The sequence below is a fragment of the Macaca fascicularis genome, chromosome 10 (genome assembly GCF_037993035.2).
Source record: "Macaca fascicularis isolate 582-1 chromosome 10, T2T-MFA8v1.1".
Lineage (NCBI taxonomy): Eukaryota > Metazoa > Chordata > Mammalia > Primates > Cercopithecidae > Macaca > Macaca fascicularis.
Genome location: NC_088384.1, coordinates 75,596,457 through 75,620,658, shown reverse-complemented (window position 1 = coordinate 75,620,658; position 24,202 = coordinate 75,596,457). Strand labels below are relative to the sequence as shown.

Genomic DNA, 24,202 nt, shown 5'->3' with positions numbered 1-24,202 from the left:
TTAAATTGCCCAATCAAAAAACATACAGTGGCTGAATGGGTACAAAAATGAGATCAAACTCTATGTTTTCTACAAGAGATTCACTTTAGATGTTAGGGCACACATAGCCTGAAAGTGAAAAGTTTAGAAAATATATTTCATGCAAATGATAACCAAAAGAGACCAGAAGTGACCATGCTTATATCAAACCAATAGATTTAAAGTCAAAATTTGTCACAGGAAAAATAAAAAGGACATTATATAATGACAAAACTGTAGATTCACCAGCAAGATGAAACAATTGTAAATATGTCTACATCTAACAACAAAGTATCCAAAGAAGCAAATATTGACAGAATTGAAAGAAATAGTATAAAAATAATAGTTGATTTCAATACTCAGTTTTCAATAATAAATAAAATAACCAGACAGAAAATTAACAGGAAGCTAGACTTGAACACTGTAGACCAATTAGACCTAACATACATACAAGGAATGTTTCACTCAATGAGAGCAGAACACATTCCTCTCAAGCATACATGGAACATTCTCCAGGATAGAACACATGTTAAGCCACAAAACGAGTCTTAGCAAATTTAAGAAGATAGAAATCATACCAAGTATTTTTTTTTTTCTGGGCACAATAAAATAAAACTACAAATCAATAGCAAAAGGAAAACTGAAAATTTTACAAATATGTGAAAATTAAACAACACACTCTTGAACAACAAGCAGGTCAAAGAAGAAATCACAATGGAAATTAGAGATTGGGCGCTGTGGCTCACGCCCGTAATCCCAGCACTTTGAGAGGCCGAAGCGGGTGGATCACTTGAGGTCAGGAGTTCGAGAGCAGCCTGCCCAACATGGTGGAACCCTGTCTCTACTAAAAATACAAAAATTAGCCGGGCATGATGGCTAGTGCCTGTAATCCCAACTACATGGGAAGACGAGACAGAAGAATCACTTGAACCCAGGAGGCGGAGGTTGCAGTGAGCTGAGATCATGCCACTGCACTCCAGCCTGGGCAACAGAGTGAGACTCTATCTGGGGGAAAAAAAAAAAAAGCGAAATTAGAAATGCTTTAAGATAAATGAAAATTATAATACAACATGTAAAAACATGGTATGCAACAAAAGCAGTACCGTGGAAAGTTTACAGCAGTAAATACCTACATTAATAAGAAAGACTTCAAGTCAACAACTTACCTTTATACTTCAAGAGATGGGAAACAGAAAAAAAAATTACACACAAAGTTATTATAAGGAAGAAAAAAAATAAAGATTAAAGCAGAAATAAATAACCAGGAGAATAAAAAAGCAATAGAGAAAAATCAATAAAACTAATAGTTGTTTTTAATTAAAGATGAACAAAATTGACAAATTCTCAGACTAAGAAAAAAAGTAAAGATTAAATAACAAAAATCATAAATGGGAAGAGATATAACTGATGCCACAGAAATAAAAAAGATCATAAGAGATTACTATCAACAATTATATACCAATAAATTGGATGAGCTAGAAGAAATTGATACATGCATAGACACATACAACATACCAAGACTAACTCATGAAGAGTAAAATATCTGAACAGACCTATAACTTGTAAAGAAATCGAAACACTAACCAAAAACCTCCCAACAAAGAAAGCCCCAGGACCATATATCTTCACTGGAGAATTCTACCAAATATTTAAAGAATTAATGTTAATCCTTCCCAATACCAAGACTAACTCATGAAGAATAAAATATCTGAACAGACCTATAGCTTGTAAAGAAATCGAAACACTAACCAAAACCTCCCAACAAAGAAAGGCCCAGGACCAGATATCTTCACTGGAGAATTCTACCAAATATTTAAAGAATTAATGTTAATCCTTCCCAAACTCTTCCAAAATGTCAGAGAGAAGGGAACACTTTCAAACTCATAAGAATAGCATAACCTTGATACCAAAATGAAAAGTGCTACAAGAAAAGAAAACAACAGACCAAGGTTCCTAATGAATATTGATGCAAAAATCTTCAATAAAATACTAGCAAACCAAACTTGACAACACATTAAAAGGACCACACGCCATAATCGTGTGGAATTTTTTATTCCTGGAACGCAAGGATGTTCCAACATGTAAAAATTGATCAATGTAATATACTACATTAACAGAACAAAGGTCAAAACCCACACAATTATCTCAATTGGTACAAAAAAGTATTTGACAAAATTCAATGCCCTTTCATGAAAAAACACTCAAAAAATCAGGAGAAGAAAAAAGTTACTTCAACATAATAAAGGCCATATGTGAAAATCCCACAGCTAACATTATACTCTATGGTGATACAGTAAAATGTTTCACTCCAAGATGAATAAAACAAGGTTGCCCACTCTCACAGCTTTTATTCAGCATAATACTGAAAGTTCTAGACAGAGCAACTAGGTAAGAAAAAGAAATGGAAGGCATCCCAATTGGAAAGGAAGAAGCAAATTTAGCTCTGCTCACAGATGACATAAGCTTATAGTTAGAAAACTCTAAGGATTATACACACCCACACACAATTAGAACTAATAAATGTAGCAAAATTGCAGGATACAAAGTCAATATACAAAAATCAGTTGCATTTCTATATACCAACAATGAACAATCCAAAAAGGAAATTAAGGTAACAATTTCATTAACAATAACAGCAAAAGGAATAAAACATTTAGGACCAAAATTAACTGAAAAGGCTACAGACTTGTACACAGAAAACTACAAAACATTACTAAAAGAAATTAAAGATACAAATAAATGGAAACACATCCCATGTTCATGGAGTAAAAGACTTATTAGAATTAAAATATGCATACGTCCCAAAGCAACTTAATATTATTAAAAGTTCATACTACCTACAGATTCAATGCAAATCTTATCTAAATCTCCATCAAAATTCCATGATTTTTGCATAAATAGGAAAAAAATCCATCCTGGAATATATATGGGATCTCAAAACTTGCCTTGCATAGCCAAAGCAATCTGAAAAAGAAAAATGAAGCTGGAGGCCTTATACTCTCTGACTTCAAAATGTATTACAAAGCTACAGTAATCAAAACACTATAGCACTGTTCTAAATACGTGGAGACCAACAAAACAGGATAACAAGCATAGAAATAAACTCTTATGTATATGGTCAAATGAAGTTTAACAAGGGTGCTAAGACTACATAAGAGGGAAATGATAGTTTCTTCCACAAATATGACCCAATTTATTTTCTTTGTGACAACTGTCACTATGTAACATTATGCTATTTATTTTCTGTTTTACTACCTGTTGACCACCTCTACGTACACAATGCAGAATATAAGCTCTGTGAGGAAAGGAAACTCATCACTCTGTAATGTTCCCTGAGGTACTCCAGCTTCTAGAACATTGATATTAATTTTTTAAATGTAGATGAAATAAATGAAAGAGCACACCTTTCATTCTCTCATGCTCACTCTGCTTCAGACTAAAATGGCCCTTCCTATGCCTTTTATCTGGCTAGATCCTTTGGCTCTCATTGGGGCTCAAGTATTGCTTGCTCTGGGAAGCTTTCTCTACTTTTGTGAAATCTCTCTCTTGAAAACACAGATCTCCTTTGTAGCACTTACCACAGTTGCTGTTTTCCTGTTTATGTGATTGCATTTGACTCATATCTGTTTCCCCAATGACAGAGACTTTTCATTTGTGTCACATCTTCCACCATCTCAATGTGCACAATAACTGCTCCATAGAGGTTTACTGACAAATCCCTCTAGTGGCTTGCTGTTGCATGCCTCTGCATCCTGGTTTTCCCAGGACAGCTCTGGTGAATGCCTCTTGCCCTGGCATCATTGTAAATAAAAGCATCCCAGTTTGGACGATTGATTATATGGTCACTCCAGTTATGCAACATTATATGGTCACTCCAGTTATGCAACACTGAAAATCCAGTAGGATTAAAAATCTAATTAAATCACTTAAACATGATTAGCTTTTAAGCAGTATTTAAACATAAATCAACATTTTGAAACTGCAGGTCACCACCTAATAGTGGACCATGACTACTGTTTTGTATGTGTGACTCTGGATACACTAGAATAGCATATAAATCATTCAAATTGAACAACAAGTGGACCAATAAAAGTTATTTGGGAATACTTTCTTTAAAATGTAGCTCTGGATGTGTAGGTCATAATGTAAATTACTTAGCTTTAGGTTGTGGGTTGAAGTGATGCTGAGGGTCCCTCCCAGATTTCACAGACGAGGCTGGTGCAGCCATCTCCTAGTTGCTTTGGGTGTTGGCTGCTAACAGTTTGAAAATACCCTCTTCTCAGGAGACTTGTTCTCTAAAGAGCCCCGCCCCTGGAAAAACCTTGAAGTTTTCCTCTCTCCCCAGGGTCCCGTGATGACCAATCACTAAAAGGATAGTAAAGACCAGGCCCTGATCTCAGGGGGATCAACTATGCAGTACACTTTAAGTTCCAGAACTGTTTAGTGGGATCAGGCTGAAACCAGATTCCGTATGAGCCTATGTCCTTTCCCGTCTTCCTCCCCTGCCCCATCCTGCTTCCTTCACTCCCACACAGGGTCCTCCTGAAAAGCCTCTCTCAGCACATCTCTACAAAAATCCACATTTCGAATTCTATGAACTTAACCTAAAACAGCTGTCATTTTAAAAATATGAAGAAAGGCTGAGCCCAGCGGCTCATGCCCTGTAATCCCAACACTCTGGGAGGCCGAGGTGGGAGGATTGCTTGAACTCCGGAGTTCGAGACTAGCCTCGGCAACATAGCAAGACCCTGTCTCTAAAAAGAAGAAAAAAAAAAGTATTAAAGAAAATAACACTCCATAGTCTATATAGTTTAATCAATCAATATGAATACATTATTTTCAAATGATGCCACTCTAAATTTACAGGAGTTTTCATTTTCTGCATATTCTCTAGAAAACGTGTAAATTTTTACATGGAAATCTTGAACAAGCAAAATGCTGTATTGTTTTTTGAACCAAGACTCAGGTAAACAGGTGTGCCAGCCATCTGTCAGCATGTTGGGGATGCTCTTCCCCAAAATGTGTCAGTCTAGACATCAGTTCAGATAAGACTCGAAAACTACAATGCATTGAGGAACATAGGATCAAAGATGAAGCCCTGTTTTTTTCTAGAAGCCAAAGCAGGTAAATGTAGGTGAATGGCAAGGCCGCTTTGGAAAATGTGACTTTGGAGTTAGCCGTGCTTTTTCACTGAAGAGTCCTCCCACTTCATCCTCAGACAGGAGATGAACAGGCAGTCAATGCAGATTCCCCACTCCCAAAGTTATCAGGGCCACCCGTCAGCCAGCCCATGCAGCCTCTACTGGGTCCCTGCTGGGTGCCTGGCTCCATCACCTCACGCTGCTCGTTGTTTGACAAATGCCAAGGCTTCTGTGATGATGCATCTCTCCTGGGGTTCATGGAACAGTGTCCAGACAAGAGAAAATAAACCACAGGCTCTGAACAAGAAGAACAAATGGGAGATTTTTGTACCAGTTGAAAACAGGCTCCAGAAAACATACACAAGGGGAACAAGCACACCTTAGCCACACCATCGTGACATTTCATTTGGAAACTTATTTATTTATGGAGAACTCACCTTTGAAAGGCATTCAAACTGTGTTTTTAGTTTTTGGGATGTGTGTGTGTGTGTGTGTGTGTGTGTGTGTGTGTTTACCAATATCACTAGGCAGGAATCACCTGGGTTTGCTGCAGGTTTTGAGAGAAAAGGGAGTCGAAAGAGCAAGGGAAAAGGAAGAGGCGACTGTTGAATCAAAATTAGGATTCTTAGAAACTCACAAAATAGCCACCAAGTAACCAGAGTTCATTAGCCCAATATTCTGCACAGAACAAGAGCTCCTCATTCCCTCTCAGTATCCCTTCCTAATTAGAAGCCAATTATCAGGATTTGCTAAATAAATTCTCATTCCTCCGAACAACGAAACATGATATCAAAAAAGAGACAGATCTTTACGGTTTGATATGAAATATGCTCCAAGATACAATGTTTAATGAAAAAATAAAATTAAAAAAAGCAATGTGCAAAACATTTGTGGCATAGCAACCAAGAATCACTTTATATATGTGCATATATAAAATATCTGTACGTATAAATGTGTGTCATATATGTATAATATAATATTCTATATGTATAGAGACACACACACATACACGTGTATTTTGAGAAATTAGGAAGCAGATGTGGGAGGGAGATCCTTTTCACTGTTTTGCTGTTTTCCTGGAATTTGTATTTTCCTGTATACTTCTATTACCTATTCATAAGCATTTAAAAAGACTGCAACCCACAAATCAAAACCACCAATAACATGCTAAACAATATGATTTTGGCTGTGAAAAATGGGTGATTAAATACTGCTGATCATATTTGCAAAGCCAAATTCTTTATGTATGTTATTTATTGGAATTCCTATAGGTGCTTTGAAAATATTTTGATGATTTTTCCTTCCCAGGATACCATAATGGGTTCTTAAACTAGAACTGGTATGTTTTAGTACAGTGCTCTTAACGAGACATCTGTATTTCCTGATTCAAAATTGAACCCTTAGACAAAATGTGTGCAGAGGGAGAGCCCAGATTTTCCCACCCCCAAAATAATTCCAAGGCTGCCTTGGAGAGAGATTGTCTTGAACCATGGATCAAAGTCACACTTGATCCTTATGAGGAAAAGACTAAGTAACTTTGAATAAATAAGGTATTTATCTCTTTGTAAGAAAGAGGGATTCTGAGATAGATGAAGACTTTGAAGTTCAGATTGATTAATACTGAATTGTATTAAGGAGTGGCATTCTTAATCTTTTCAAAAATATTAGGAATAAAAACTGGAATCTCTGAAATGTTTGCTTGAGCACAAAGTGTAGCACAGGCCTAGAAATTCTCAAGGATGTAGCTGCTAAGAGCTAAAAATATCTTCCAGGGGAGGCTGTGCAGAGAGAGAGTAGGGGGAGGAGGTGGAGAACCCGGAAGAGCAGCCATCTGAGCAGATTTCACACGATTAATAGGGGGTTTGTTGGCTGGTGGACTTTAAAAATAGAACCTCATTTCTGAGGGGTGGGTGCCCTGCTCCAGAGCCCTAAAAGGAGCCTGCTGAGAGGGATGATTAAAATGAAAGATTGTGCAGCTTTAAGGAAATGTTGGCCTAAAGAAATGGCACCGATTACTGATGCTCCAGCCACCTTCTAAAAGGTTTCTGCAAATTGCTTTCCTTGGATGAAATACCAAATATCTGTTCCCAAATGTTATGAAGCAAAATAAATCACATTCCATTGACACATCCAATATGTCGTATCAGAGACCCCGAATCCAAACAAAGCCAAGCTGCTGCTACCTCCGAGCTATTACATTTCTTTCTCTTGCTTTTGTATTAAGGCTGCAAGATGAAAACTTGTTCCTTGCAAACAAACAACAATTATCTCTGCCTCCTCCCTGCACTGGAGGAGAAATCGAATCAGCACCTAACAAGATTTCAGAATTCAAAAGTAACTCAAAGAATTTACTCCAACCCCCAACTCTTGTAAATAAAGATGGTGAATCCCAGAAAGCATAAACCACTTACCCAAAGCCACTTTGCTAAAGAGCAACACAAGCAGAACTAGAATCCAGATCACTCAACTCTCAGCTTATCAATAAATACCCCTTTTGTTAAATAGGCATACACTGAAGCATTCAAGGTAGTATTCCTTTCCAAGACTTCGCATAAAACAAAAGTTTCAAGAAAAAGGTGATTTTCAAGCAGTAGCAAGTGCATGAAAGTGGCATTTTTCTGACATATGCAGTGACACGATCTCGGCTCACTGCAACCTCCACCTCCCTGGTTCAAGTGACCCTTGTGCCTCAGCCTCCTGAGTAGCTGAGATTACAGGCGCCTGCTACCATGCCTGGCTAATTTTTGTATTTTTAGTAGAGACCGGGTTTCACTATGTTAGTCAGGCTGGTCTCAAACTCCTGATCTCAGGTGATCCACCTGTCTCGGCCTCCCAAAGTGCTGGGATTACAGGCATGAGCCACTGCACCCAGCCTTTTGTTGCATTTTATAGATGAAAATACTGAGGAGCAGTGCGAGTGACAGTATTTATTCAGGTATAGAAGTTGCTGTTGGATCACATTCACCAGCAGGTATGCCCATCTCTCAACTACTGCAAGTATTGGCTGCTAAGAACTAATGGCTGCCTCCTTCTCCAGCAAATACGCCTGTTCTGGAAATGCCTGAGAGAGTGCCAATGAATAATTGATACGGGCTACAAAAGGCCAGCCATCTTGCTTCAACTGTGTGGTTTCAGTCACACTCCAGAGCTCCCCTTGTGATCAGACTGAGGCTAGACTCCAGCTGGGACCACTTCCTTATTCAACTCGTTCCTCTGCCCTTCTCTGCCCCTGCAGGTTTGTCCTGAGACCCTGCCTTCGATAAATCAAGTGCTTCTAGGAAAGCTGACCAGAAACCTTAAGTGAGTGTGTAGGAGAGACAGCAAATGCCAGATAGCAAGTTGTGATAGTCTACATCTTTTCCATCTCATTTTCACTTTGGTCTCCATGCAAACGTGTAAAGAGACTGGGAGTTCTGCATATTTCTGCTGTGAGCAGATGCTTGTGATCTTGTTTGGTAATGTAGAATATTTTCCAGCTTTTCTGCTTAGTCACATGCATTCTGAGTTGTCTATTCGATTTTGCCGCACCCTTTCAGTCATCTTTAAATTTTTCCTAAAAACAAATCAGCAAAAAGAAGATTTCTTTCTTCTTCTTCTTCTTTTTTTTTTTTTTTTTTTGGTATGGTAATGAATAAACAAGCAAAGAAACAGACATGCAGGCACAATGAGAATTCTCAGTCACTGACATGTAATGGAGCTTGGGGTGGCTCCCTTGCCCGATAACGAGGGCTGAGACTGTGATTGATCCAGCAGATCAAGAGCCCTCAACAGATATTTAGAGTGACAAAAAGCTCAGCAGTTTGCTCAGTTGAGATTCATTGGCTGTAAGAAACAAAAAACGACTCTTCCCAGCTGATCCCAGTGTGACCGTTAATTTTAGATGTCAGCTTGACTGGATTAAGGAATACCTAGAAACCTGGTAAAGAATCATCTGGAGGTGTTTCTGTGAGGGTGTTTCCAGGAGAGATTGGCACATTTATCTGAGCGGAGTAGGTACAGAAGATCCACCCTCAATGTGGGCAGGTACCCTCCAATCTGATGGAGGCCCTAAGAGAATGAAAACAGAGAAAAGACAAATGTGTCCATCTATCTGCTGGAGCTAGGTTGCACTCTTCCTCTCCTGTCCTTATACAATTCCAGGCTGCCTAGCCTTTGGACTCCAAGATTTACATCAGTCCCCCAGCAGGTTATCAGGCCTTTGGCCTCAGACTGAGTTATAACATCAGCTTTCTTGGTTCTGAGGTCTTTGGACTTGGACTGAGCCATGCCACTGGCATCCCAGGGTCTCCAACTTGCTGATGGCCTGTTGTGGGACTTCTCAGCCACCCTAATGCCATGAGCCAGTTCCCTAATAAATTCTCTCTCATACTTATATTTCTATGTCTGCATCAGTATATTCTCTTGGTTCTGTCTGGAGAATCTAGATTAATATACCCAGCAAAAATGGTATTTATTGATAAGGTATGGGGAAGCTCAAAGGATTGGAACAACAGATATGGAGAGAGTATGGAGCAGACAATGCTGTGCAGCCTTGTTTGAGGGCTGCTACAGAATGTTCTTCCATTTGCTCTTTGGATTCAAAGTTCAGGTAGAGAGTCCGGCTAGCCAAGTTGAGGTCACAGCCTCACTGCTTGACTATATTGGATCAATGAGAGTAGAGATCTAGGGAATTGGCTGTATAACTCTGGCTGCATATTAAAATCACTTGTTAGGGGCTCTAAAAAAAACCTGATACTTAGGCCACACCGCAGGTTAATTAAATCAGACTATCTGGAGGTAGAACCAAAGCGTTTGGTATTTTTAAAACCCCCAAAGTGATTTAATCATTAGCCAAATTTGTAAAATACTGATATAGAGAAAAAGCCTTCAGAGAGTACTTGAAGTCTTTTGTAGGAGGACAGGACACAATGCTTAATTAACATCATGGCGTGACTATAACAAACTGGACAAAAAGATAATTTTCCAAAAGAAAATTGCATTACATTTAAGAAGCAGGAGGACGAATACTAAATCACAAATCAATGAGTCAGTTAAAAACAGACAAAGATCCATTGCACAGGCAATCTAGTTGAACGTTGTTCTAACACTTAGAGTAAGGTCTAGCACATAAGAGATGCTCAATAAATATTTACTGAATAAATAAGTAAATGAATAACGAGAGAGTCTTGAAATGTCATGTATCATGTAACTCCACCAAGAGAATTACCTGTTTTTCTTGTTTAATCCAAGAAACCCTCTATAACAGATTAAAAGGAGCAAACTTTGTTCAAAAAGAGGATAAAACAAAGAGATTGGGGAAATAAGCAATGCATTTATGAAAAATTATTATAAAATTTCTGGAGGCTTATTAAGTTTTGCACTGCTCTACTAGACCCTAACGTTTTGCCTAACATTACTGTTGATAATCACATTCTGCTGATCTCAATTTGCTATACTATACTCTTTTTTGTTTACATTTCTAATACTATCATCTGCTTTGACTAGTCAAATATAGGCCATCTGGTTCATCTTTCTAACACCTTGCTACTGAAAGTGTAATTGGTGGGCCCATAGTGCCTTCCTGAAAGTGCTAGAAATGGAGAATTCAAGGCCCTATCTTAGACCTACTGAAGGAGCATTTGTATTTTAATAAGATCCACAAGGGAACCATATGCACATTGAAATTTGAAAAGAACTGGCTAGCACAAATGGCTCATATGCCTAAAATGGCTGATTGTACCTGTCATTCAAACCCACTGGGAAGAAGTATGGGAACATGGTATTCTGAGCATGGTGCCCTTGATGGCTGCTACCAACTCTAATCAATCTGCCTCTCCTAAGACAAATAGCAAATGAATGCAGTGAGGCTCTGGCTTCTGCTGGGGTCCTGGGCATAGAGAATTGTGTGGATCTTTTAACCTCATAATATGAACAAGTAAAATGATAAACAGCATCATAGCCTAGTTAAGAACCTAAAAACAGAAAATTCTGGGGAAAGACTGAGCATACAAAGATCTGGGGTCCCTTAAGGGAGTACTGATGTAAATTCAGTATGAACGTGCCAAATTCCCAAAATGCCAAGTGGGAGATGAACAAGGAAGCTGAGTATTTCCTTCCTTAGGGGAGAGAGACTACGGGGAGATAAGAGACGCAGCAGGTGCCAGCCTGCCTGATTCTACACTGCAGCTCAGGGGGATAGAGGCGCCTGTGCTTTCCATGACTGTAGGATCCCTGCTAGGATACTCTAGCCACCACGCTAGAATTCCAAGGAGCCATCAAAGGAAAATAACATGCAAACTATGGGAACCCATTAGCCAGAGAGAAGATCAAGTGGAACTCTCAGGACTTACACTCAGCAAAATGGAATTATTAGAGCAGAAAAAAAAAAAAAACCAACCCTGAATTAGAAAATAAATTAAAGGTATTTTAAAGGAGATTTGTGTATATCTTACACAGTAGATTCATTCAAAGAGAAAATGGAGCTGCTGAGATTCACATCAGCAGACTTGGAAGGTCAATCTGAGAACTTCTCAAGCAGACAGCATCTACCAGGAGACAGATGTCATGAGAGATCCACAGAATGGAATCAGTGGCCTAAAATGTGAGTAATAGTAGTTGCAGAAGAACAAAAAGGAATGCATAGAGAAAAACCAACAATAAATACTAGAAGAATAATTTCCAGAGATAATGAAAACCTGAAGTAGCACATTTTAAATGTTCATTAAGATTCAAGCTGGATTTTAAAAAAAGACACATCCATATGTACATCATGAATAAATTCCTGATTTCTAAAGAAAAAGAACATCGAAAGTCAGAAAAAAGGAATTCACTGTAAAATAATACCACCAACAGTGGAAGGAAATGGACAATGGAACAGCATCAACTTATATCCAGCCAACATATCATTTATCTGTCAGGGTAAACAAAAGCTACTTGAGGAGAGAAAATAATTTGGAAAGAATAAAACTGAAATACGCCAACTGAGAAAAGTGCTAAAAAGACTCTATCCCAAAGACAAGTGAAAAAATTCAGAAACCCGAAAAGATGAGTGAGCAATGATTATGTATACACAAGCTGCACGTACATATGTGTGTATATATTTGTATGAAATATTTATACAAGCTCATATATATTCAGCTATATAGGTAAACATGAACAATGTTCATAACTGAATAAGAATAGGTTATATTGCAATGTGTACTATCAGAAATTAATGACAATAATTAAGAAAATAAAGAAGTACAATTAAGAAAACATTAATTTTTTAGAAAGTTAATAAATACTAGATCTCATCTGTCAAGCCTAGGAGAAATGGTTACCAGGGAAATAGCAAAAACATTTCAGCATCTCTTTAGAGGAATTACAAAAGGAAGGAAGAAGAGTGGAAGTATCCTTTTAAAATTTCATTTTATTGGAATGAAGCAAAATGGAAAGAAAACTGACGATTTTTTTTTCTAAGGAGGAGGAAGAAATCTCCTTTTTAAAGGATAGTAGGTACTGGTATCTGATCATTTAGATCAAGAAAATAAAAATTAACCATCAATAACAAGGGAGAAAAAATTAGGCTTTCCCAAGCTGGCAAAGAGAGAAAAAGAAAAAACTGCTCAAGTAAAACACAGAAAAAGAAGAAACAGCTATATGTCCAAAGGTAAATCTAAAATAAGATAAAAGTCATATAGCAAGTATATCAGTCACCATATAAAAGGTAAAAGAATAAGATTTCATCATTAAAAGGCAAAGGCAACCCATTTCTTTGTAAAACAAAACACAGTTGGATGTTATATATAAGAAATACTTAAATTAAATTTAAAATAACATAAATATAAATGGAGTGAGCAAAAAGATACCCAGAAAAATGGACACAAAAGGGCAACAAAAGTGACAATATCAACAAAGTAGAATTTAAGCTTGGTAGAACCAGACAGGCACCAAAGGGACATGATACAGTGAAAAACAGCACAATTGGAGATGATACAGCCGTCATAACTGATGTGAGGCAATCACCATAGCAGCTCAAATCTTAAAGCAATTTTATTTGGAATGCAAGGAGAACTTGCTAAAAATATAATTATGATGAAAACATCAATATCCTTCTCTCAAAACTGAAAGATCTAGTGAAAAAATAGAAAACAGAGAAAATAAAAAAATACAATTAATAAACAACTTGATATGAATTACATCTTATCCTTTGAAAGTACTTTTAAAAATACTCCTAGAATAATTTTAAAAGTTGATCATATATGTGGTCACTGAGGAAAAAGAAAAACAGAAAAGTGTGTAAGTGAACAGCTTTTATAAACTACGTTTTCTCATAATAAGCTAATAAAACTAGAGATAAATGATTGATGACAAAAAATCTTAATGACGTGACAACAATGAAGGAGCATGCTTCTAAATATTCTTTGATCAAAAAGGAAATTAAAAGGGAAATTAAAACCTGTACAGAGGTCAATGAAAAGGAATACGTCATCCATAATAAAACCTGCAGAACAAATCAAAAGCTATCTTTAGAGGAAAATTTATAGCCTTAATTGTCTTCATTATTGAAAGAGATAACTGGTTTAAAAAGTAATTTTTCATCTCAAAACTGAAAGATGAACAGCAAAATTAAACAACAGTTAAGGAAATTTTGAAATATTTTAAAATGGGGGAAAAGAAGAGACAAATGATTTCAAAAGCTTGTCCTTTGAAACATTAATAAAATAGATGAAATATCTCATGATTCTGACAAAGAAAATTTCGAACAAAAGCAAAAGCAGATGGAACAAGGAATAAGAAAGACACAGCCACAAACACAAGAGATTACAATTGTGGCGAGAAAATACTATATCTAATTCTATGGCAACAGATAAAAATGAAGCTTTTTTTTAGCAAAATATCTTTAACTCACTGACTTTCACAATTTTTACCCTTATTTTACTATTTTACTCTCCTTTTTATATATCTCGTTTTAACCAACCACCTTCTCTTCTATGCCCAGCTCCCCTACCTTTAATTGGCACATTTTTCTTCAGTCGAGAGCCACTTAATTTGACTGGCCTACTGTGTGTCTGAGAGGAGAGCTCAGTATATGCTCGTTCTCTGCTCTTGTTTTCATACTTTTCTTCCAAGTTCCTGGAGCATCTCTTGCATGCACCCCATTGAGGCCATGCGTGGCATCTCTCGCCTCCTTAAATATTTCAGAGCACTTTCACATTCATTGTAGTATAATCTCACAGGGTTCTTTTTTCTATTTTTTAAGTAGCAATTTTTAAGATTTTAGACTGAAAAGTAAATGTTATACTCCAGGTGATAGTTTTATATGAAAAGTAAAATGAATTATTTTGACAAGCTAAGTGAGAGGAAGTTTTTCACTAGTTTTTAATTATCAAAGACATTTACACACACACATACACATACACACAGAGAGAGAGAGAGAGAGAGAGACATTCAGGATACAGCTAATTATATTATCTCACCAGGAAGATAGGTCAGCCATGATTTTCAGCCTCAAGAGACTTAGGATCTAGTAAAAGTGCTTAGAACTTAGTGAGATTTTAGAAGTTGCATAACAGTTTATATAACTGGTAGGGACCTAACTGATAGGAGGAGGAATGTACCTCTGAGATTCCTGTTTTCCTCAAACTTAGACATTCTCTTATGTGGATCACATACTTTTCAGGTCACTCTAAAAGTAGTCTCAACTTCCAGAGAGAAAAAATATGTAATATAATCGATACCAAATGTTCACTCTCTGTTTAGTAAGTGTTTGCTGTGTAACAAACCACTCTCAAATTAATAGTTTAAAATAATGACAAATTATTCAGCTCACAATCTGTGGATCAGCAATTTAGGCTGGGTTTGGCTGGGTTGGGAGTTCTATGGTTCTCACTGAGCATTTGCAGGTCAGTTCTTGCTTGTACAGGAGTTTGACTGGGGCAACTGGGTTGATCAAGATAATAAAAATTAACCATCAATGACAAGGGAGAATGAAGTAGGCTATCCCAAGCTAGCAAAGAGAGAAAAAGAATTAACAGCAAAAGTAAAACAAAGAAAAAGAAGAAACAACTATATGTCCAACAGTAAATCTGGTTTATGTGATCTCAAATCATGCAGCAGGATAGCTCATTCTTTTTAATGTGGTAATGGGCAGGGTTTGTGAAAGAATCAAAGTGTGTGAAGCATCTTAAGGCACAGACTTGAAACTGGTGCAGCGCCATCGCTACTAAATTCTATTGGCTAAAGGAAGTCTCAAGGCCTTTCCAGATGCAAGGGGTGAGGAAAGAGACTCTTAACAGGAGAAGCTGCAGAGAGACATTGCAAGGGTATAGATACACAGCAGAGAAGGATTATAACCTTTATGCAACTCCAGTAACCTACATCTCATTTCAGTCCTGTGGATGCATGCTTGGCCCAAAGGAAACGTTCTCTGTGCCTATTGTCAGTTCCATTCAATCGCACACTCTCTTGCTTCTCCAAGTAGGAGTCAGGCATCAGTCCCTGTGCCTCCCACCTTTAAATTCCATAGGCATATGTCAGGTTTTCCCAGTGGAGCTCCATAACCAACCCTTCTCCTTTACTTCCCCACTACCTTTCTTCTGTGGTGGGGGAAATTCATGCTTTCCAACAATTCTCTCCACTATCAGCTCTCCTCAGCCTCTCTTGATCACCTTGTCTCCATTTATGGATGATGTGCTAAGGGCTGAAAAACTAGTTTCATGGGCTTCTTAGTTTGGGTTCCCATAGAAGCAACAGGGGATGTGAATGAAAGATTAGTTAATGAGATAATCTCAAGAAACACAGATTGGAGAGAGGGAAAGAGAGACAGGGAAAAGAAGAAAGCCAGTGCAAGGTGTATTTTTCAATACGGTTATCACTGTGGCCAAAAACTCTGGAAGTCAGTGTACAGTACAGATTTTAAAGTTGTCCCACCAGGGATTGAGAGGGCTGGAGCACTTATACACCCATCTATGTATAAACACACCATTTTCTACAATCTATCCAGCATAAACCGAGCGCTGCTCTGGGTGAGGGGTGGTTAATTCCCTGGCGCTTCCAGCCTGCTGTGAAGATGTGTAGGCAGAGCAGGCACCAACAGCCAGAAAAAAAAAAAAAAAAAAAAAACATCCAGCAAGAAAGAGAGGTTCTGGCAGTTGGGAAGTCAGGCCCATTTACACTGAAGTGATAAGAGTGAGATGTGGTGATAGCTCCCTGGCTGTCATCCTTGTCCTCTGTCAATGTGTAGCAACACCGTCTAACTCCAAGGCAACAGGAAACATGGAAGTTAGTATTCTAACATAAATGCAATACTCTCAAAATGTCGTTCTCTTAGTCTCATCCTCTCCCAAAAGCCTCTTGTATCCTTCTAGCTGATCCCTAATTTTACCAGTTATCCATATTTGCATTCCTGTTGTTCAGATAGCCTTTAATCCTGGTACTGAGATTCATTGCTCTCACTTTTTCTTTACCTGTATTCTCTATTACCATAGATTATCCTTGGAAACATCTTCTCTGATATATATCTTTGCATCTACTACATGGTCTGGCCCACAGTAGAGGCTCAACAAGTATTTCTGGAATAAATGAATTAATAAGCGAGATTCATTATTCTTTGCGATCGGGCATCTAGGGTATTTTCCATGACAATACCAAACACAAAATATGGCTGTGTATTATCTCTTCTAGGTTCCCTTGAGAGGTGCAGGTTCTCATTACCTGAAAGTGTGGATTAGTTTGAACCAGCGGTTTATCATGGAAGAAATTCAACCTGACAACTCCCATTTGTCATAGTCATTGTATTTCCTGCAACTTTTAAAACTTTACTGAAGGTCTACGCCTATCACTTTCTATTTGGTAAGCATAGATTTCCATGAGTTTTATGCATTATCTAAGACTAAGAAACTGCATTTCTGTCTCCCGCCACCTTGCCCCCCTCTTTCTCTCTGCCGCTCTCCCTTCTGTCTCTCAGCACACATACAAACATAACAATTGAATTATGCTTTTCATGTTGTTCTCTCTGCCAAGAATTTTATTTTACTTTCATCATTGTCTATACACCTCAATTGTTTTTAGTAAACTTTCTATTGAGGTAAAACACACAAATAGAAAAGTACACAAATCATGAAAACACAACTCGGCGAATTTTCACAAGTGAACACACGTGCTCAATCAGTGCTCCTTCCCCAGTCTTGGGAAATCCAGCAGTGCACTCCAGGGCTCTTTCTGTTGAGGGCCCCTCACTCTTCTGGGAAGACCTGTGACAACCCCACTAAGGCTCTCTCTCCCATATAGTTTATGGCCAGGGTATGGAAATCCCCAGGGGACCCCCTTCCCTGGGGAAGGCCGATCTCTGGCCTCTGCTCTGCTCCGTCTTCCTATCATGGCATTCGTTTTGTTTTCCCATTGTGAGTGCTATTAGCTGACCTTCTTGCTATCAACTATTGTTAGATCTCTGTCTATAAATGTATGTTACTTCCCTCGCTCTCTGCAAGTTCTTTAAGTTTGTAGACTGGAATTTGTTTGAAGGGATTCTGTTACATAAAGTAACTTCCCCATGAGCAGCCTTCACCTGTTCTTTGCATAGGACACTCTTATCTTTTTGGAAGGAAGTGCCACAATGCTTCAGTCTAATTCACACTGTATTCCCTGTGCCTCAGACAGTGCTTGGTTCAGTGTCTATGTGCAAATAGTTGCTCAATTAACGTGGGATAAATATTTGCCTGGTTTGAATGTTAGAGATTTTTGGTTTCTTCCTAATCTTTGAATGCGGGCAACTCTCTTAGCCAGACAGGTTTATGAAGTGGAGGGTGTGCAGTGGCTTATTAGGTGAATACATAGCAAATTGGGCCAGCCAGTTGTATGAAAATGATGGTGTTGTTTTGTAAAAGTTTTCTGCTAATTTTCTACTGTCCAGCCCAAAGAATCACCTACCAGCTTTAAATGTCTCCTCACAATGCATACATGCATAGCTCCCCACAAACATCCAGTGAGTATCATTCTGTACAGTGGACTCTGATGAACAGCTGCCAAGCTGGGGGCCACTTCCTCTTGTGAATCCATACTGCCTGGGCTCCAAGCCAGTTCTCTAGAGCAGGGATGCAGGCCATGAAAAGGAACAACCGTAAAGATCAAGTTTTCAAACTATCTTTCCTTTAGCCCTCTACCCCATGGGGACAGATGGGCCAAGTAGCCTATTTCAGGGATCTGTTCTCCTTTTCTGACTACCACCACATTCCATTTCTCTATTATTTCAATAGGATCCTCTACTATGTTTTCAGAGAACACCATATCCTGCTGAAAATTTAAATGTTTCTGTAATTATTTTTGGCATCTTCCTCTGAATTAGTCTAAATTTATTTAATCTTGAGCTAATATTCTCTATTGTCTTTAGTCACAGGCTTCAGCAATCACCAGTGTATCTAGTTGCAGGTCTCTTAATTTATACTATATTCTCCCATCCTCAGCAGACATCAGAGAGAAATGTCAGTGGATTTCAGGAGACAAAATGGAAAGAAGTCATTGCTCTACCACCTTTTCCTGGAAATCTTATTCTGTATTTTAAAACACCTTTTAAAATTACTAAGATGCTCTGACGCAAATATTCACACATTGCAACTAAATGCTACTTCCTTTGAAGCAGAAAGAAATAAAATAGGAAGAATAAACCACTAAATAAATAAATTTCATAAGCTGACCATTCTCAAAGGAGACTTTGGGGGGTGATGTTCTGTTATCCTCAGGCAAGCCAGTGGGACAGTACCTAAACGAGTGCCTCAGAAGTGGTTGAGCAGTGAGCTTGTGAGCTTTGAAACTCTTTTAGGTAATGTCTTGGCTTTGATTGCTACTCTGTCCATATTTATATTTTCTTGGGTTATGATTCTTTGTTCACTAACAGCAAATCAGAGATTGGAGAAAGAAGAAACTCAGTCAGCAACTAATCACACATTCCTTCTAAAGTCTAGAAAAGCTGCCAGAAAACCATTCTGGTGGATTTTGGAAGTGCTACTTCTCATGTCCCTTCCCGAGCCAACTTGTCGTAGATGTTTCTGTGTCTTATGAAAAATTACTTGTCTGATGAGGGCAGAATGTATAAACAGGCCCAATATGGCATGCACGTATACCAACCCCCAACCATAGGACTGGTGAATGGCCATGGCACCATGTGGGCACATTCCCCCTGTTTTCCCTCTGCCTCCACGCCAGATGCTCACTACTGCCCCCTGTGCACTCGGATCTTTTTAACCAAACATTTCAAGTATATGGGCTATTTCTCAAACTGGGTTCCACAGGGTTCTGAGGTCCCATGGAGGTGTCTCATGGGAAGTGAGGGTCGTTCAAGGGGAACTCTGAGCATGTGAGTCTCCAGGTGCTTCATCATCAGTTCAGATAGAACTCTGTTTACCTGTCTTACTCATGGGATTCCTCACAAAATTCTGATGCAAAAAAAGTTCTCCTGATAAGTCAAAAAACTCCTGCTACCCATAGGATACTGACCCATCAGTCTTCTACACTCCAAAACTCTCTATATTTTAATCAAGTACTCTGTAAATAATACTGCATCAGATATTTAAATTGTGTAATTTCACTTCATTTTCCTTCTGTCTCTTCTGTCAATGTCCTAGTAAAATCAACGGTCTCTCCTCCTCCTTTGGGTGGCACCCTGGCAGGTCCTAAGCCTTTTCTTTCAGGCATATAATTGGATGAATGGGGACTGGAAATTGGCAGGTATGTTGGCCAGCCATAGTCATGAGGGCTGGGTGGGACTCCCACTCACTGAGCACATTGGCAGCAGCTGGCCAGAGTCATAATTAAAACCAGCTTTGCTCCAGCTTTAGCATAAGGCTCAAAAGTGACAGTCAATAGTCCATGGGTCTGAAATATTCAGGCTAATGGGAAAGATATCTTAGACCCGAGTCTCTCAAAACTCATCACCGAGACAACAATCTAAACAACTAAATGTCCAACTGCCTATTCTCCTGCTTTAATTTACTCTGCAGAATATGTGGCACGCAAGCAGTGTTGCTCAGTTGGCCCCACTCCCACCAGGTAAGACCCACTGGCTTGGAATCCCCACCAGTCAGTGTCAGCAGGCTGGATACTGCCTAAGATGACTGAGTTCCCTGGGGGAGGGGCAGCCACCATCACTGCAGCCCCAGTCAATCATTTTCTCCTGCCGGTGCCAGGGAACTGGGTGGTTTGGATCAGAAGGAATTCCCCACAGTGCAGCGCAGTGGCTGTGGCAGGTCATGGCCAGACAGCTTCTTTAAGTGGCACCCAAATCCACCCCTCATCATTGGGTGAGTCCGCCCTGCAGGAATTCCAGCAACTCCAGCCAGGGGTATACAGACAGAACTCTTTATCTCCCTGGGATGGAGCCCCTGTGGGGAGAGGCAGCTGAGGTCTCCACGGTTCAGCCAACTTAGTCTCTCCTGCCTGCTGGCTCTGGAGAGTTTGAACAGTCTGGATAAGGGAGGCTCTCCCCAATGCAGTGCCCCCACTCTGCTAAGGGGCAGCCCAGACTGCTTCTTTAAGTGGGTCCTTGATCCTGTTCCTCCTGACTGGGTGAGACCTTCCAACAGGGGTTGCCACTTACCTCATACAGGGGTGTTCTGGCCGGTATTAGGTCAGTGTGCCTCTGGGACAGAGCTCCCAGAGGAAGAAGCAGGCTGCCATCTTTGCTGTTCTGTAGCCTCCACTGGTGATACCTCCATGTTAAGAAGGGACTCAGGCAAATAGGGTCTGGAGTTGACTCCCAGCAAACTTCAGCGGTGCTACAGAAGAGAGGCCTGACTGCTAAAAGAAAAACAAGGAAATAGAAAGCAACAACACCAACATCAACAAAATGACCCACAAAAATATCCCGTCCAAAGGTAAGCAGCCTCAAAGTTTGAAGGTTTATAAACCCACAAAGATAAGAAAGAATCAATGCAAAAATGCTGAGAACTCAAAAAGCCATAGTTCCTCTTCTCCTCCAAAGGATTGAAACATCTCTTCAGCACAGGAACAGAACTGGGCTGAGGCTGAGGTGGATGATTTGACACAAGAATGCTTCAGAAGGTGGGTAATAATGAATTTCGCTGAGCTAAAGGAACATGCCTTAACCCAGTGTAAAGAAGCTAAGAACCATGATAAGACATTACAGATACTAATAACAAGAATAACCAGTTTAGAGAGGAACATAAATTACCTGATGGAGCTGAAAAACACAACTTGAGAACTTCACAATGCAATCACAAGTGTCAATAGCTGAATAGACCAAGTGGAGAAAAGAATCTAAGAGCTTAAAGACTATCTTGCTGAAATAAGACAGGCAGACAAGGCTAGAGAAAAAAGAATGAAAAGGATCAAACAAAACCTTCGAGAAATGTGGGATTACGTAAAAGACTGAACCTATGACTGACTGGGGTACTTGAAAGAGATGGGTAGAATGGGACCAAGTTGGAAAACATACTACAGGATATCATGCGGGATAATTTCCCCAACATAGCAAGACAGGCCAACATTCAAATTCAGGAAATCCAGAGAACCCCAGTAAGATACTCCATGAGAAGATCAACCTAAAAACACATAATCATCAGATTCTCCAAAGTCAAAATGAAAGAAAAAAAAAATTAAGGGCAGCTAGAGAGAAAGACCAGGTCACCTACAAAGGGAAGCCCATCAGACTAACAGTGAACCTCTCAGCAGAAACCTTACAAGCCATAAAATATTGGGTGCCAATACTCAACATTCTTACAGAAAAGAATTTCCAACCCAGAATTTCACTTCTGGACAAATTAAGCTTCATATGTGAAAGAGAAATAGAATTCTTTTCAGACAAGCAAATGCTGAGGGAATTTGTCACTGCCAGGCCTGCCTTGCAAGAGCTCCTGAAGGAAGTATTAAATATGCAAAAGGAAAACTATTACTAGCCATTGCAAATGCACACTGACGTTCACAGACTGATGACACTATGAAGCAACTACATAAACAAGTCTGCAAAATAACCAGCTAGAATCATGATGACAGGATCAAATTCACACATAACAATATTAACCTTAAATGTATATGGGCTAAATGCCCCAATTAAAAGACACAGAATGGCAGTCTGGATAGATTCAAGCCTCTTTTGGTGTGCTTTATTCAAGAGACCCATCTCACATGCAAAGACACACATAGGCTCAAAATAAAGAGATGGAGGAAACCTTACCAAACAAATGGAAAACAGAAAAAAGCAGTGGTTGCATTCCTAGTTTATGACAAAACAGACTTTAAATCAACAAAGATCACAAAAGACAAAGAAGAGCATTACATCACAGTAAAGGGTTCAATTCAACAAGTTGAGCTAACTATCCTAAATATATATGCACCCAACATAGGAGCACCCAGACTTATAAAACAAATTCTTAGAGACCTACAAAGAGACTTAGACTCCCACGCAGTAATAGTGGGAAGCTTTAACACCCCACTGTCAATATTAGGCAGATCATCAAGACAGAAAATTAACAAGGATATTCAGGACCTTAACTCAACTCTGGATCAAGTAGACCTGATAAGATATTTACAGAACTGTCTCCCCCAAAACAAGAGAATGTACATTCTTCTTGGTGCCACATGACACTTCCTCTAAAATTGTTCACACAATTGGAAATAAAACACTCCTCAGCAAATACAAAAGAACTAAAATCATAACCAACAGTCTCTCAGACCTCAGTGCAATCAAATTAGAATTCAAGATTGAGAAACTCACTCAAGGCCGGGCGTAGTGGCTCACACCTGTGATCCCAGCACTTTGGGAGGCCGAGGCGGGCGGATCATGAAGTCAGGAGATCAAGATCACGGTGAAACCCCATCTCTACTAAAAATTAAAAAAATTAGCCAGGTGTGGTGGTGGGTGCCTGTAGTCCCAGCTACTCAGGAGGATGAGGGAGGAGAATGGCATGAACCCGGGAGGCAGAGCTTGCAGTGAGCTGAGATCACACCACTGCACTCCAGCCTGGGTGACAGAGCAAGACTCTGTCTCAAAAAAAAAAAAAAAAAGAAAAAGAAACTCACTCAAAACCACACAACCACATGCACACTGAACAACCTGCTTCTGAATGACTCCTGGGTAAATAATGAAATTAAGGCAGAAATCAAGAAGTTCTTTGAAACTAATGAGAACAAAGAGACAACATACCAGCATCTCTGGGAGGCAGCTAAAGCAGTGTTAACAGGGAAATTTATAGCACGAAATGCCTACATCATAAAGCTAGAAAGATCTCAAATCAACATCTTAACATCGTAACTAAAAGAACTGGAGAAATAAGAGCAAACAGACTCCAAAGCTAGCAGAAGACAAGAAATAACTGAGATCAGAGTAGAACTGGAGATGGAGACATGAAAAAACCTTCAAAAATCAATGAATACAGGAGCTGGGTTTTTTTGAAAAAATTAATAAAGTAGACCACTAGCTAAACTAATACAGTGCAAAAAACAGAAGAATAAATAGACACACTTAGAAATGATAAGGGGATATCACCACTGACCCCACAGAAATGCAAACAACCACCAGAGAATACTATACACACCTCTATGCAAATAAACTAGAAAAATCTAGAAGAAATGGATAAACATCTGGATGCATACACCCTCCCAAGATTGAACCATTAAGAAGTTGAATCTGCCGGGCTCGGTGGCTCAAGCCTGTAATCCCAGCACTTTGGGAGGCCAAGACGGGCGGATCACGATGTCAGCAGATCGAGACCATCCTGGCTAACACGGTGAAACCCCGTCTCTACTAAAAAATACAAAAAAACTAGCCGGGCGAGGTGGCGGGCGCCTATAGTCCCAGCTACTCAGGAGGCTGAGGCAGGAGAATGGCGTGAACCTGGGAGGCGGAGCTTGCAGTGAGCCGAGATCTGGCCACTGCACTCCAGCCTGGGCTACACAGCCAGACTCCGTCTCAAAAAAAACAAAAAAAAAGAAGTTGAAAGAAGTTGAATTCCAATAGCAAGTTCTGAAATTGAGGCAGTAATAAATAGCCTACCAACCAAAAAAAAAAAAAAAAAAAGAAAGAAAAAAAAAAAAAAAAAACAGGACCAGATGGATTTATAGCTGAATTCTAC

At 39.2% G+C, this 24,202-nt stretch overlaps 1 long non-coding RNA gene across 5 annotated transcripts in view; it reads right to left on the bottom strand.

The window, feature by feature from the left end:
- Positions 1 to 23,953, bottom strand: part of LOC123567291 (uncharacterized) — a 34,199-nt gene extending 10,246 nt beyond the window's left edge. Inside the window, exons 1-3 of one of the 5 annotated variants that reach the window (XR_012418327.1) lie at positions 23,666 to 23,953; positions 20,710 to 20,909; positions 4,807 to 5,456 (exon numbers count right to left, since the gene is read on the bottom strand). This is a non-coding gene — a long non-coding RNA (uncharacterized lncRNA). Of the gene's footprint in view, positions 1 to 4,806; positions 5,457 to 20,709; positions 20,910 to 22,845; positions 22,956 to 23,665 lie in introns of those variants that run through there. The other 4 variants (XR_012418326.1, XR_006690218.2, XR_006690217.2 and 1 more) reach the window with 4 other exon arrangements.
- Positions 23,954 to 24,202: the final 249 nt, after the last annotated feature.